General features: G+C 50.2%; 2 protein-coding genes across 4 annotated transcripts in view; one reads left to right on the plus strand and one right to left on the minus strand.

The window, feature by feature from the left end:
• RPS10 (ribosomal protein S10) overlaps positions 1-14,187 on the minus strand; it is a 624,010-nt gene that overhangs the window by 63,805 nt on the left and 546,018 nt on the right. The gene's annotated exons all lie outside the window — the stretch shown is intronic.
• PACSIN1 (protein kinase C and casein kinase substrate in neurons 1) overlaps positions 1-14,187 on the plus strand; it is a 64,240-nt gene that overhangs the window by 13,128 nt on the left and 36,925 nt on the right. Inside the window, exon 2 of the mRNA XM_050787706.1 lies at positions 6,991-7,062. The gene's annotated coding sequence lies outside the window, so the exon portion shown is untranslated. The remainder of the gene's footprint in view (positions 1-6,990; positions 7,063-14,187) is intronic.

A 14,187-nucleotide genomic window follows, 5' to 3' on the forward strand; every position in this document is an offset into this window, starting at 1 on the left:
CCCAGGCTGGCCTTGAACTCCTGGGCTCAAGTGATCGTTCTGCTTCGGCCTCTCAAAGTGCTGGGATTATAGGCATGAGCCACCACACTTGGTCTTTTTAAATTTTAAGTAATGAATTATGTATTTCGTTAAAGTCTGTTCTTTTTTATTTTATTTTTAATTTTATTATTATTATTATTACTTTTTGAGACAGAGTCTTGCTCTGTCACCCAGGCTGGAGTGCAGTGGCGCAATCTCAGCTCACTGAAACCTCCGCCTCCTGGGCCCAAGTGATTCTCTTGCCTCAGCCTCTATAGTAGCTGGGACCACAGGCACATGCCACCACGCCCAGCTAATTTTTATATTTTTAATGGAGATGGGGTTTCACCATGTTGGCCAGGCTGGTCTCGAACTCCTGACCTCAGGTGATTCACTCACTTCGGCCTCCCAAAGTGCTGGGATTACAGGCATGAGCCTCCACTCCTGGAATCTAAAGTTTGTTCTTTTTTTAAACTAACATTTTCTTTTTACCAGGCATCTGGGTTGTTATTTGTAGCATCAGTCCTTGCATTTTCTTTTCTTTTCTTTTCTTTTTTTTTTGAGAAAGGATCTCACCCTGTCACCCAGGCTGGAGTGTAGTGGTGCCATCACGGCTCAGTGTAACCTCTGCCTCCCGGGCTCAAAACCTCTGCCACCTCAGCCTCTCAAGTGGCTGAGACCACAGGTGTGCACCACCACACCCAGGTAATTTTAAACTTTTTTTGTAGAGATGGGACTCTCCCTATGTTGCCCAGGCTGGTCTTCAACTCCTGGGCTCAAGCAATCTGCCCATCTCGGCCTCCCAAAGTGCTGGGATTACAGGCATGAGCCACTGTACCTGGCATCTCATTTTTCCTTATATATAATAGTTTCTAATATGTGAATAAACCATGATATACTTGCCTAGTCTGTTTACAGACATCAGGGTTTTTTTCTGATTTCTGTCTACTAGGAAAAGTTCTGCTGGCTTCCATGAAGGCATAAAATAAAAAGTACTTAAAAAAAAATTTCTGCTCTATACATATCCCCAGGTAAACATATGCATGCAGCTCTTCAGGGTTTATGCAAAGGAATGGAATCACTAGGTCATGGGGTATGCGATCTTCAACCTTATAGATAATGTGAAACTGTTTTCCAGAGTGCTTGTACCAAATCACACCTACACAAAGCAGTGTGTGCAGAATCCAGTGGCCCACATTCTTGCAGATATGTGGTTACTTGCAGCCTTTTTTTCTTTTTTTTTTTGGAATTTGGTTTTCATTATCATTATGGATTTTTATAAATTTGATGTATTTTAGCACTTGCACTCATTATTCTCAGTAATGCTCAAATTGTCTCATCTTTGGCCAGTGGGAACTTCTTCAAGTGGACTCTGACATCATTTTCTTTCTTTCTTTTCTTTGTTTTTAGACAAGTTCTCACTCTGTTGCCCAGGCTGGAGTGCAGTGGTATGATCTCGGCTCACTGCAACCTCCACCTCCCTGGGTTCAAGTGATTCTTCTGCCTCAGCCCCCCGAGTAGCTGGGGCTGCAGGTGTGCGTCACCATGCCTGGCTAATTTTTGGATCTTCAGTATCTTTAGATGGGATTTCACCATGTTGGCCAGGGTGGTCTCAAACTCCTGATCTCAAATGATCCAGCCACCTTGGCTTCCCAAAGTGCTGGGATTACATGCGCAAGCCACCGCGCCCGGCTTCTGACATCCTTTTCGTACGTTAACACCAGTCTTTGGAAATGCCCGTGCTTTCTGGTGTGAAGATGTTCCATGTTCCTCAGAGATGGACTCAGCCAGCTCTCCAAGGAGCTGTGGATCTTTTATATAAACATATTTTTTTATTGAAATATGATTCATATACTATAATATTTACCCTTTTCAAATGTACACTTCAGTGGCTTTTAGTATATTTACAAAGTTGGGTAACCACTATCTAATTCCAGAATGTTCCATAACTCCAAAAAGAAACTCCATATCCATTAACAGCTACTTCCTAATTCCCCCTCCCTCAGCTCTGGAAACCACCAAACAACTTTCTGTCTCTATAAATTTGCTTATTCTGGAAGATTCACATAAATTGAATCATATGAGCCTTTTGTCACTGGCTTCTTTTTTTGTTTGTTTGTTTTGAGACGGAATTTCGCTCTTGTTGCCCAGGCTCGAGTGCAATGGTGTGATCTCGGCTCACCGCAAGCTCTGCCTCCTGGATTCAAGCGATTCTCCTGCCTCAGCCTCCCGAGTAACTGGGATTACAGGCATGCACCACCACACCTGGCCAATTTTGTATTTTTAGTAGAGATGGGGTTTCTCCAGGTTGGTCAGGATGGTCTTGAACTCCTGACCTCAGGTGATCTGCCCACCTTGGCCTCCCAAAATGCTGGGGTTACAGGCGTGAGCCACCACGCCTGGCCTATGTTTTTGTGTTTTTGAGGAGTCTTGCTCTGTTGCCCAGGCTGGAGTGCAGTGGCATAATCTCAGCTCATTGCCATCTCTCCACCTCCCGGGTTCAAGAGATTCTCCTGCCTCAGCCTCCCAAGTAGCTGGGATTACAGGCACGTGCCACCCTGCCTGGCTAATTTTTGTATTTTTAGTAGACATGGGGTTTCACCATGTTGGGCAGGCTAGTCTTAAACTCCTGACCTCAGCTGATCTGCCTGCCTCGGCCTCCCAAAGTGCTGGGATTGCAGGCGTGAGCCACCGCGCCCGGCCTTGGTTTCTTTCACTTAGTATAATGTTTCTAAGGGTCACCCCTCTTTGTAGCGTGCAACTACTGCGTTCTTTTTCATGGTTGATTCATATTGCCTTGTGTGAATATACTACGTTTTGTTTATCCGTTCATCCATTGATGGACATTTGAGTTGTTTCCACTTTTTGGTTTTTATGAATAATGCATCTAAGAACATTTATATGCATGTTTTTCTGTGAACATGTGTTTTCATTTCTCTTGGATATATACCTAGGAGTAGAATTGCTGGGTCGTATGGTAACTATGTTTTTGTTTTTTTGGTTTTTTTGTTTGAGATGGAGTCTCACTCTGTTGCCCAGGCTGGAGTGCAGTGTCATGATATCGGCTCACTGCAACCTTCTCTTGCCTCCTGGGTTCAATTAATTCTTCTTACCTCAGCCTCCTGAGTAGCTGGGATTACATGTGCCTGCCACCATGCCCGGCTAATTTTTGTATTTTTTAGTAATTACAGGGTTTCGCCATGTTGGCCAGGCTGGTCTTGAACTCCTGACTTCAGGTGGTCTGCCCACTTTGGCCTCCCACTCCCACAGTGCTGGGATTACAGTTGTGAGCCACAGTGCCCGGCCAACTCCATGTTTAACCTTTTTTTTTTTTTTTTGAGACAGGGTCTCACTCTTGTTGCCCAGGCTGGAGTGCAGTGGCACAATCATGGCTCCCTGCAGCCTCGACTTCCTGGGTTCAAGTGATCCTCCCACCTCAGCCTTCCAAGTAGCTGGGACTACAGGTGTAAGCAACCACACCTGGCTAATGTTTTGTATTTTCAGTAGATACGGAGTTTTGCCATGTTATCCAGGCTGATCTCGAACTCCTGGGCTCAAGTGATCTGCCCACCTTGGCCTCCCAAAGTGCTGGGATTACAGGTGTGAGCCACCATGCCCGACCCAGACTTTTTGAATTCTAGAAGTCAACCTAAGGTCCCATCCAAGAGCCTCTGAAGCTCTGGACAAAGGGCCCTGGGCTGTAGGACCAACCTTGCTCAGCCCCTTCATCTTGCAGTAATGCTGCAGGACAGAGGAGGGGAGTGGCTGGCGCAGGGCCACATAGCCTGTGGGCACCAGAGTTGGGTCGCAGTTTAGTTCCTACTGCTCCTCTAGGGGTCCTCACCCCAGCTGGGCACACGTGCTCCAAACCTCCAAATTCCACCGCTCCCTTTACGTGGGTTCTGGCGCCCTGCTCTGTGGCTCTTAGCCACAGTCTTTCTCCTTCAAGGACTTTTTTTCTTTTTTTTTTTTTTTGAGACAGAGCTTTACTCCTGTTGCCCAGTCTGGAGTGCAATGGTGTGATCTCGGCTCACTGCAACCTCCGCCTCCCGGGTTCAAGCAATTCTCCTGCCTCAGCCTCCCGAGTAGCTGAGATTACAGGCATGTGCCACCATGCCAGGCTAATTTTTAATTTTTAGTAGAGACGGGGTTTCTCCATTTTGGTCAGGCTGGTCTCGAACTCTCAACCTCAGGTGATCCACCTGCCTCGGCCTCCCAAAGTGTTGGGATTACAGGCGTGAGCCACCACGCTCAGCTCCTTCAAGGACTTTATGGGCTGCCCCAGCTGAGAGAGGGGAGTTGTCATCCTAGTGTGAGCTCCTGTGGCACCCAGGAGGTGGGAGGTAGCACCTGGACAGATTGTCCGTGGTCAAATTTGGGAAATTTACTTTTAGGTTCAACCCAAGTAAAGGGTGCTCTTCAGTGTAGGCCTCATCAGGGCCTTTTTTTTTTTTTTGAGATGAAAACTTGCTCTGTCGCCCAGGCTAGAGTGCAGTGGCACATTCTCGCCTCACTGCATGTTCTGCCTCCCTGGTTCAAGCGATTCTCCTGCTTCAGCCTCCTGAGTAGCTGGGATAATAGGCACCTGCCACCGTGCCTGGATAATTTTTGTATTTTTAGTAGAGATGGGGTTTCACCATCTTGGTCTGGCTGGCCTCGAACTCCTGACCTCGTGATCCACCCGCCTCAGCCTCCCAAAGTGTTGGGATTACAGGCGTGAGCCACCGTGCCCGGCCCATCAGGGCCTTTATCATGCTGCTGTGTCCTGTGAATGTCAAGACATTTCATTGCCAACATTTAGAAGCAATCAAGATGTCCTTCAGTAGGCGAATGGTTATATAAACTGTGGCACATCCTGGCAATGGAATATTATTCAGTGTTCAAAATAAATGAGCTATCAAGCCATGAAAAGACAAGGAGGAACCTTAAATACGTTTTACTAAGTGAAAGAAGCCAACCTGAAAAGGCCACATACTGTGTGATTCCAACTAGGTGACATTCTGGAAAAGGAAAAACTATGGAGATAGTGAAAAGATCAGTGGTTATCAGAGATTGGGGTGGGTCAGGGAGAGATAAATAGGTAGAAAGCACAGAGGATTTTTAGGGCAGGGCAACTTTTCTGTATGATACTACAATGGTAGTTACCTGTCATCAACCTATAGTCAAACCTATAGAATACACACCACCAAGAGTGAACCCTAATGTAAACTATGGACTCTGGGTGATAATGATGTGTCAGTGTAGGTTCATCAGTCCTCACAAATGTACCACACAGATGCACGGTATGGACAGTAAGGGTGGCTACTGTGTGGGTGGGAGGGGGTGTATGGGAACTCTCTGTACTTTCTAGTCAATTTTTCTGTGAGCCTAAAACTGCTCTAAAAAATAAAATCTATTAATTAAAAAAATATATATATCCACATACACACACAAATATATTAGGAAGTGACAAGTGTTACAAAGGAAAAATAAGGCAGGGTGAGGGTTTAAGTAAGGGGTGTGGGGCATGGGCTGGCTGTTCTGGATGGGGCAAAAGTGCGGGTCAGGATCATGAATCAGAGACTTAACGCAAGGAAATGTGCCCTGCAGATATCAAGGGAGGAGGATCTCGGGACAGGAAGCCGCAGGTGCTAGCTCCGAGGCAGGGAAGAGGAAGCACAGGGGGTCTGGGGTGGAGTGAGGCGTGGAGAGTGGTCGTGGGGAGTGGGGGAGGATGAGTCAACAGGTTGGGGCCCGGAGGCACAGCCAACCTGTTCTCAGATGGGTGAGTCACTCGCTGGAGGGTTTCGGCAGGGGTGTGATGTGTCAAAATTATATTTGTGTTTTTATTTTTCAATTTTAAAAAAAGCCAGTCAAATTTAACAGTGGGGGGTTGTGTATCAACTTTAGTGACATTATTTATGTTTTAAAAAGATGACTGCAGCTGCCGTCTGGCAGATAGACAGTAGGGGGCGAGGGTGGAAGCAGGGGGGCTCATTAGAAGGCCACACAGCCCTCCGGGTGGGAGAGGGGGCTGGGGCAGACCCTGGCGTCTGTGGCCCACAGGTGAGAGGTGGCTGGATTCTGCGTATATTTTGAAGGGAGAGTCAGTGGGGTGTAGGGTGAGGGAGATTCCTAAGTTCTTGGGTGAACAGTGGTGTTGTGTCCTGAGATGGCAAAGGCCAGCGTTGGGGCAGGCTGGGGGCTGTCAGATGGGGACATGGTAAGTGCCTACATCCAAGTGGGGCTGTTGAGGAGGTGGGTGGATGTGTGAGGCTGGAGTTCAGGGAGATCTAAGGCCACTGCTCTGATGAGATCCCAGAGGGAGTAGACATGAGTGGAGAAGAGAAGAGGCCCCAGGCCTGAGTCCTGGCCCTGTGAGGGCCCACCCAGGGAGACGGAGGTGCGACACAGAGTGGGAGTGTGGTGTCTGAGGAGCCCGGAGGCACGGGTGCCAGGGCGGACAGCGTGCTGCCAAGGAGGAGGACTGGAGACTGGCCATGGGGGTCAGCAGTGGCTGGTGAGGGCCAGAGGCCGACTGGAAAGGCTTCGGAGGGAGTGGAGGTGGAGAGGATGGGCGGGCCTTTCCAGGAGTGTCCTCTGCCACCGGAGGGAGGAGACACATGGGCCCACAACGTGGGGGGCACTGGGCGGTCTAGGGGACCCTTTTGACTTTCTCTTAAATGAGAGAAACAACAGCATGATTCTCTCTGGATGGGACAGATTCTATGTGAGGGAAAACCAATCATTCGGGAGAGGGGAGAGCACATCCCAGCCCGGCAGCAGGAGTGCCCAGCCTAAGGGGTGAGGGGTGGAGGGACAGGGGGCCTGGGAACCCAGGGGGAGGGCGGCAGGGCCTAGGGGTGGGGTGAGGTGGGTGTGGGGCCGCAGTGTCTCTAGGTGCCTCCCTTTTTCTCAGAGAAATAAGCGGCACAGCTGTCAGCTGAGAGGGAGGGAGGAGGAGGTGTTGTAAAATATTTGTCTCCAATGCAGTTCTCACAGCCACCGGGTGAAGTAGGCACCATCACCCCCGCTCTGCAGATGAGAAAACAGGAAGGGGGCCAGGTAAGTTGCCAGCTAGGGCAGGACTGAGGTCTGAACGGGGCCTGGAGGGCATGGGGTATGGAACTGGGATTCGACTACACCCTGTCCCTCCCGCCTCCCATTCCAGTCCAGTGCTGCACCAGCAGGGAGGACACTGGGGTCCAGACAGGGAAAGTGATGTCCCAAGGCCAGACAGCGAGAAGGTGACGTTGTCATTGCTGGTCCTCTTCCTCCCTCCCCTAAGCTCTATGGGCACAACACACCTGGGCCACTCTGTTCCCACCGCTACCCTGTCAGCTGCCTTCCGGGGCCCTGCTCCGTGGGCCCCTCTCTCCTCCTGCCTTGGAGCCTCAGTACAGCCGCTCTGCTTGTCGGGACAGCGCCTGTCTCCGCTGCAGCAGACCCCAGCCTAGGGTCTTCTGGACCCTGGCCGCACATTAGAATTTTCTGATTTAACTGGGCTGGGGCCTGGGCATTGGTATTTTTTAAATTGAGATATAGCTGGGTGTGGTGGCTCACGCCTGTAATCCCAGCACCTTGGGAGGCTGAGGCAGGCAAATTACTTGAACTCAGGAGTTTGAGACCAGTGTGGGCAACATGGCACTGGTCTGTACCCCCCGCAAAAAAAAAAAAAAAAATTAGCTGGGTGTGTGCGCCTGTAATCCCAGCTGCTTAGGAGGCTGAGGTGGGAGGATCAGCTAAGCCCAGGGAGGTTGAGGCTGCAGTGAGCTATGATTGTACCACTGTACTCCAGCCTGGGCGATGGAGTGAGACCCTGTCTCGATCAATCCATCAGTTAATTAATTAAAGTACAAAGTGCATGTCAGTGAACATGAGCCACTACACAGAACAGGATCCCGCATCCCGGAAGGTTCCCTCCTGCCCCTTCCCAGTTCATGTCTGCCCCTGGTAACCACTCTCCTGTCAGGACCAGGTTTGCCTGTTCTGGAACTTCATAGACATGGAATCACGTGGAATGTGCTGTTTGACGCTCAGTGCTCCATCTGTGAGAGTCCGCCGTGCTCCGGTGGGCTGAGTGGTTTGCCCTTCTCCACCACTGTGTAGTTGGCGTAGGTCTAGTCTCTGGAAAAAATAGTCTGAGCTGAAGGTTTGGATGCAGGAGGTTTGGATTCAGGAGGTTGCTGCTGGAATCAACAGGATTGAAGGATGGAGGACTGGGCTGAAGGAGAAGTCACAGTAGAGGCCTCAGCTGACCCCACATGGAGCCCTGAAGCTGGGGTGACTCTTGAACATCATATCATATTAAGGCAAGGGGCCAGGGCTTTGCACCCCTGCATTGACCAGTCACTGGTCAGTGCGGCTGGTCAGTGCAGTCACTGGTCAGTGCAGTCACTGGTCAGTGCAGGCTGTCTCTGGGGAGGAGGCATAACCTTGGACGAGGGGGCTCCCTTCAGCCCAGGGCAATGCCCAGAGAAGGACTCAGGCGTGGGCCATCAGCAGGCAACACCCCCAACAGCTGGGGTCAAAAGCGACCTCACCCTGAGGAGGTGGCAAACCTACAGCACCCACCGCAGCCTGCCCCTCGCACTACTTGGAAATCTGAGCCCTTATCATAATTAATCCCACCTGGGAACAGCTTCTTCAGAGTCCTGGTTGGTCTCTTTTCCTGGGGAAGCTAATAAGGGGAAGGTCAGTGAGACGAGCGACAGTCCTGCTGCTGCAGCAGGACTCTGGGCCACAACAGACACTTGTAATCTCTCTCCTCAGTGACCCTGACCTTGGCTAGCACCTCTGTTGGTCTAGGTGGCTTACCTTGTGAGGGGACCCGGCCCCTCCTGTCTGAGGGAGTCTGAGTCTCTGACCTTCCTGCTCTTCTCAAACCGTGACCATTGCCCTTGCCCATTTCCCATCAATACCAGGCAAGGGAGCACCAAGAGATGTCCCAGGGAATTGCCTGGCTGCCAATGCTATTCTTCTTCCCTGGCCCTTGCTGTACAAACAGTGTGAGGCTTTTACAGAAGGCGCCTGTGGATGATCAGGGCCAGTTATTCCTGCCAGGATGGTGACTCTGTGTTGTTGTTGTTTTTTCCCTGCTGGTTTCTTGCCACAAGGGACCTGAAGGGAAGTGGTGGTAGTTATAGCTGAAAGTTTAATCTGACTCTTGCTGTCTCTTGGTGGAACTATTTTCCCTTTGGGAACCAGGATTTCTAACCTCGCAGTGCCCAGAGTTGTCCCTGGGTGTGATGGTGAGTGGGGCTCTTCCTAGTTCTACTCTGTAGTTCTTAGACGCATCTATTCTGGTCCCATTAGGGACTCAGCACCATGCAGTAGTCATTACAGTGTGCGCCGTGTTCCAGAAGACAGCTCACCACCCTTGCAGGGGATCAGCTCCAAGCTGACACCTCATCTGCATCTTTTTATTATTATTTATTTGATTGACTGGTTGGTTGATTTGTTGCCCAGGCTGGTCTTGAGTTCCTGGGCTCAAGCAATCCTCCCGCCTTGGCCTCCCAGAATGCTGGGATTACAGGCATGAGCCACCTTACCTGGCCTATTATTTTTTAAAGTGACAAGTAAAAATTGTCTGTATTGGCTATGCACAGTGGCTCACACCCATAAACCTAATACTTTGGGAGGCCGAGGCAGGCGGATCACTTGAGCTCAGAAGTTCAAGACCAGCCTGGGCAACATGGTGAAACCCTGTCTCTACTAAAAATACAAAAATTAGCCAGGTGTGGTGGCGTGTGCCTGTAGTTCCGGCTACTTGGGGGGCTGAGGCAGGAGAATCGCTGGAGCCAGGGAGGTGGAGGTTGTAGTGAGCTGAGATGGTGCCACTGCACTCCAGCCTGAGAGTTGATAGAGTGAGAGTTTGTCTCAAAAAAAAAAAAAAAAGTATATTTTTATGGTGTGAAACATGATGTTTTGAAATTGTGGAATGGCTAAATCAAACTAATTAACATATGCATGACCTCACATACTTTTATGGTGAGAACACTTAAAATCTATTCTTGTAGCAATGCTCAACAATACAGCACATTGTCAGGAATTACAGCCACCATCCTGTACAGTAGAGCTCTTGGTCAGCTGCATCCAAGGGGCTGTTACATCACCCCATCCAGCGGCAGTGCTGGGTGGTGCTGTGTGTGGTGAGACCGGCAGGTTCGACGTCGAAAACCCACAGCCACACTTCCTTTGATGGCAGGTAGTTTCAGAGGCTTCCAAGAGCTATCATAGTAGCTCTTGCCCCACGGGCCAAAGCACCAGTGTGGGGGTTCTGCAATGTGTGTCTATTCCAATTATACACTCAGGGACCAGCGAGACCACCACTGGATGTCCTGTGGATCCACTGGACTCCCTGTGAGCCAAAGCCGGGCTGGGACTCCACTCATCACCTGCCCCCATATGCTTCCACCCTAACAGGGGGCCATGATGCCTCTTTGGGTCCCCAGACCAATGTCCATGTGGACCCTGTGTCTGACAGTCTTTGAAATGCCTGAGTACTCATCTTTCTCCCACATATGGTTACTCAAGTAAAAGGCATGTACGCCCTTCTCAGGAAGGATGATGGAATCATCATCACATGTGCTGATTCGGGGGTTGCAGGGTCCTTCCTTCTGGGGACCTGGTCTCTCCTTCAGTCAGTTGGATGTGAAACCTTCGTCAGGTCTGGAAACTTCTCAAAGGATCAGGACTTTTCATTGGGTTACTGCTGTCAACCCCCATCATCAAGCCTTGGATGTTCTCTCTTTTTTGTTTTTTTTGGGGGACAGGGTCTCACTCTGTCACCTAGGCTGGAGTGCAGTAGTGTGATCAGGGCTCACTGATTGCAGCCTCGACCTCTGGGTTCGAGTGAGCCTCCCGCCCCAGCCTCTTGAGTAGCTGGGACCACAGGCATGCACCACCACACCTGGCTAATTTAAAAACTTTTTTTTTTTTTTTTTTTTTTTTTTTTGAGACAAGGTCTCCCTGTGTTGCCCAGGCTGATCTTGAACTCCTAGGCTCAAGGGATCCTCCCACTTAGGCCTCCCAAAGTGCCGGGATTACAGGTGTCAGCCACCACACCTAGCCCTTGGACTCTTTTGATTGCATCGGGTGGGCAGTGTCCTTGTTGGCTGCCCATCTGGCTTGCCCTGGGACACGGACTCGATGAACCATTTCCATGGCTTGGCGGGTCCAGCAGCTCTGACCTGGCTGCTAGCGGTGGTAACTGCCTCCACCTGAAGACTCCTGAGCCTGCGCTTCTGATGACCAGGCGCCGCCACCTGGCCTCTTTCTTCGGGATCCTGTCATCCCCGCTATTGTCAGGGCGCCCAGTTCTGTAACTGCAGCTCCAACTAGCAGGTCTTCAAAGGACATTCACCTGGGCTTCTTAGGGCTTTCCCGTTGGCCTTGGTAAATGCGGTGGCTGCCCGGCCTTCCTGCAGGAGACGGATAGTGAGTGGGTTTCTGGCCAGACACGGCAGACACCCAAGCATGCCCTCTTCTCCAGGCCTTTGGATGCTTTCTTCCGCGGCCTGACACCGCATCCCTGCTGACTTCTACTGTGGGCTTTCGTTTTCTCCAAGCAGCATGTTAAGCCCTCTTGCCAGGGTGTTAATCCTCGTATTGTGGGATTGACTCTCCTTTATCCCACTTGATGTCCCACCCCGGCCTTGGGCCAGCCCCTGAGCCTATCTGCATAGTCTTCAAGCAGGGGGAGTGCTCGCCGGGGGTCACTTCCGCACCTCACTCTTTCCCAAGCAGGTTCTGCACTTGACGCAGCCAACTCATCGTGGGCTGAGCACTGAACTTCTTCTGTTTTACGCTCCACTCATAACTACGCCCTGGCCTGCTCCTCAGCTTTTTCCTCCCCTCCTGCTGCAGGAGAGGAGGATTTATTTGCTGCTAAGGAGGCCCTTGGCTTTCTCACTTGGCCTTAAATTAGTGCTGAGTCACACTCAGCCTTGCGTTGTCTTTCTTTAGTGCACGCGGGCCCCAGCACAGCCATCCCCTTCCACAGACTTTATAATTAATTACCACTCCCCCGGCCTCTCCAATTCGGGAGCTCTTGTCCCTGCAGTGCCGTCTCTTCCCTGCTACCTGCTGGGTGCCAGCTCTCCTAGCACCAGCGACAGTGGGCGACCCAGCTTCTGGGTCCCAGGGTTCAGAGGCTGCTTCCTAGAATCAGTCCTGATACCAACTGGGGTAGGTTAGGTTCTGACTTGGAGACTTGTGTGCAGGAGGGTCGCTAGGAAGTGCTCGTTGGAACACCACGTATAAAAGGAGAGGGCTATGTGCTCCGTGGTGTAAATGCACCACATTTTCTTTAATCCACCACATTGATTCCCTTTTTTGCTATTTTGACTAGTGTAGAGATGAACATACAAATGCATGTTCTTTTTGGTAGAATGATGTGTTTTTCTCTGGGCATATGCCCCAGTGATGGCGTTGCAGGTCAGATGGTAATTCTGTTTTCAGTTCTTTAAGAAATCTCTAAACTGCTCTCCATAGTGGCTGAACTCATTTACATTCCCACCAACAGTGTATATGTGTTCCCTTTTGTCCTCAGCCTTGCCTGCATCTGTTCTTTTTTGACCTTTATAATAGCCATTCTGACTGGTGTGAGATGGTATGTCACTGTGGAATATTATGCAACTATGAAAAAGAATAAAATCATGTCCTTTGCAGCAACATGGATGGAGCTGGAGGCCATAATTCTTTTTTTTTTTTTTTTTTTTTTTTTTTGGGACAGAGTCTTACTCTGTTGCCCAGGCTGTAGTGCAGTGGTGCAATTTCTGCTCATTGCAACCTCCTCCTCCTGGGTTCAAGCAATTCTCCTGCCTCAGCCTCCCCAGTAGCTGTAGCTACAGGCGCACATCACTATGCCCAGCTAATTTTTATTTACTGTTATTTATTTTGAGACAGAGTTTCGCTCTTGTTGCCCAGGCTGGAGTGCAATGGCTCGATCTCAGCTCACCGCAACCTCCACCTCCTGGGTCCAAGTGATTCTCCTGCCTCAGCCTCCTGAGTAGCTGGGATTACAGGCACGCGCCATCATGCCCGGCTAATTTTGTATTTTTGTAGAGATGGGGTTTTGCCATGTTGGTCAGGCTGGTCTCGAACTCCTGACCTCAAGTGATCTACCCGCCTCAGCCTTCCAAAGTGCTGGGATTACAGGCACGAGCCACTGTGCCTGGCCTGGAGGCCATAATTCTAAGTGAATTAACGCATAAACGGAAAACCAAACAGTGCATGCTCACTTATAAGTGGGAGCTAAACATTGAGCATCCAAGAATATAAACATGGGAATAGTAGATACCATGGACTTCTAGAGGAGGGAAGGAGGGAACTGTGGGTCATGAAACTACCTATTGGATACTGTGCTCACTACCTGGGTGCAATATATACCCATGTAACAAACCTGCATATGTACCTGTATCTAAAATAAAAGTTACAAATAGATAAAAACCACACACATGAGAAAAGAGGATAGGGAAGTGGGACAGGGCAGAGAGTGGGAGAGGGTGAGCTAAGATGCCCTTTTAACACAGGCCTCAGTTGATCCCCCATGGAGTGCTGGGGCTGGGAGGGCGCTTCAGAGTTGTCCTGAATCAAGCAAGGGATCCAGGCCTGGGTCAAGCACTTGTTGGATATGAGTTGCCCCTGGGAGGGGGCCAGCAAGAGGAGGGGAATTCTCGGAAAAGAACTCTCAGAACTGTCAGCAGTAAATACCCCCTGCAGCTGGGGGATGGAGGGTCTTCACCCTGATGCTGGGCTTTGGGGTGGCACAGGGCATAGCACTGGACACAGTGTATCTGCTTAGTCTTTCAGCTATTGGGGGACACGTGGATTTTTGGGGGCTACTATGAATATGGCTGCTGCAGGCATTCATGTGCATGTCTTTTGGTGGCCTGGGCACTCACTTCTGCTGCATGTAAGCCCAAGGGTGGAAGTGCTGGTCTAAGGGGTATGTGTGCTGAACTTCAATAGAGATTGCTGCATAGTTTTCAACACGGCTGATCCCATTTTACAATCCCACCAGCAGTGTTTGAGAGTTCTGATTACTCTGCATCCTCACCAACGCTTGATATTATCTGTCTTTTCATTTTAGTCACCCTGATGGTCCAGACATCACTGATTCTATTGTGCAGCCTGGTGGGGAACCAATGCTCCCCAGTGGGTAGGAGGATGTGAGATATGGGGAGC

Source organism: Macaca thibetana, chromosome 4, assembly GCF_024542745.1.
Source record: "Macaca thibetana thibetana isolate TM-01 chromosome 4, ASM2454274v1, whole genome shotgun sequence".
NCBI classification, from domain to species: domain Eukaryota; kingdom Metazoa; phylum Chordata; class Mammalia; order Primates; family Cercopithecidae; genus Macaca; species Macaca thibetana.